The following is a 1858-nucleotide window of genomic DNA, read 5'->3' as shown; positions in this document are numbered from 1 at the left end:
GGGTGGCAGATGGTCTCCTCCCAAGGGGTGGGGTGTTGGTACAATGACAAAGGGACTTAGATGGAGTAGGTGGGTTGGGCAACTCTCATAGGCACAGGCATCCATAGCCCTCCCTATACCCTCTCAACTGGGGTGTGTGTGTGTGTGGGGAGAGTGAAAAGGAACAACAAGTTGCTGTGGGGAGGGATCAACCCAGTCTTGAGTAGGGGGAGAAGCCTCCTACACCAGTCCCTACTCCTATTAACAACCAACAATGGTCCATCCATCTGAGGTTGGGAACACATGGGCAGGTAGGCAGAAAGAATCAGGCGTGTACTGCCCCCAGCTTCTGTCCATCAGCAGAGGAATGGAGATAGCAACAGCTGAAATGCTCCAACAAAGGGGCGAAGGAAGTGAGGGAAAAGAAGTTCCCACTTGTGTGCAGCTTCCACAGCCCAAGGGCTGGAACAAGGCAGACCTTACTTATAAAGTGCAATGGCCTCTAGCAGGGCTGGCCCTAGACAAGCTTGGAAAAGAGCAGGCCAGGCAAAGCCACAGGAACAGGCATTGCAGATAAGCATATGCCCTGCCATGCTTCTAGTTAGGATTGTTGGGGAAGGTGGGCTGGTAACTCCGCTATTAGCCCTTCCCAGCTGGTTACCAGCTACTTCCTGTTTGTGTACAAACCAGCATCCAACCAGCAATGCAGGCCTGCCCTCTCTCAGCTGAAGGTTCCCGACCAGTGGAGTTTATTCAGGGTGTGGCTTCAGCCTAGGTTCCTGAATGGAAGCCACTCTTTGAGCCTGGGGGATTCTTGCTAAGGCAGGGCTTCCCCCACTCCCACCCCCAGCTCACACCTCTTAGAGGATCACAGGCAAATCCATGACGATGAAGAGGCTATCCAGCTTCACGATGCCCTGAGAAATGAGGTTCTTATGCACCCACCTTAGCTTGGCCAGGTTCTGCCCATTCTTGGTGACAACTGTGTCCTCATAGAATTTGTGACCCAGATTCCCATCCTTGTCATAGAGTGTGGAACGTTGGCTCGTGAACACGAAAGGGGGGCAAGACTCGGCCTCACGGACTCACCAAAGTTTGCTCAGAGACTGCCGCCTCCACGGCGAAGGGCCACAGGCTCTGAGCTTTGGAGCCGCTGGCGCCCATGTCAGGGACACCGGCGCATGGCGGACCCTGCAGCCGCTTCGCTGTCACACGGTCTTCCTCTCTGCCATAGCCAGCCTTGGCCATTGCTCACCAGCTCTATTCTCTTTTCAATTTTTCTTGCTACTTTACTATTTTTATATCCATTTTGAAGATTCCTCTTTCTCCACTGGCCCTTTAAATAGTGGTCATATATCATGTCTTCAGTCTTTATTCTTCTCACTCTTCATGCACTCTGAGGAAAACCTCATCCACTCCTATGGTTTAATTATATGTCAATATGTTACATTGCCCCAAATCTAAAGCTCTGGTCAAGTTTTCTCTCAGAGATTTCATAAATATGTATTCTGACTGTTTATTCTTATGTCACCAAGGCACCTTGAAATAGATAGGTAAAAAACCAAACTCATTTCTTACCACCCCAGATCTCCTTCCTGCGTACTCCTTATCTTCATAAATGACTCCAGCAACTACCCACTCCCTCAAACTGCAAGCCTGCAAGCTTGTTTTCCTCCTCTTTCACTGTTATTAGACTCCACGACTTGAACCCACCATTTAGATGGCTCTCAATATCTACCTTTTTGTTTTGTTGTGCCATCCCTGGTATTGGTTTAATTTAAGGTCTGGTCATCCTTACTTTAGCTAGCTCATCTCCTTAAGCCCATTAAGACTCCCTCTAAACCATTCTTCACACTTCAGACAGAGTAATCTTTCTAAA

The 1858-nt window shown here is 49.1% G+C and overlaps 1 pseudogene; it reads right to left on the bottom strand.

Annotated features, from left to right (window-relative positions):
* Positions 1-830: 830 nt before the first annotated feature.
* LOC109452346 (tumor suppressor candidate 2) lies at positions 831-1143 on the bottom strand (annotated as a pseudogene).
* Between the last annotated feature and the right edge of the window lie 715 nt (positions 1144-1858).

Source organism: Rhinolophus sinicus, linkage group LG09 (genome assembly GCF_036562045.2).
Source record: "Rhinolophus sinicus isolate RSC01 linkage group LG09, ASM3656204v1, whole genome shotgun sequence".
NCBI classification, from domain to species: domain Eukaryota; kingdom Metazoa; phylum Chordata; class Mammalia; order Chiroptera; family Rhinolophidae; genus Rhinolophus; species Rhinolophus sinicus.
The sequence above is the reverse complement of the archived record's forward strand: the minus strand, read 5'-3'. Positions and strand labels throughout refer to the sequence as shown.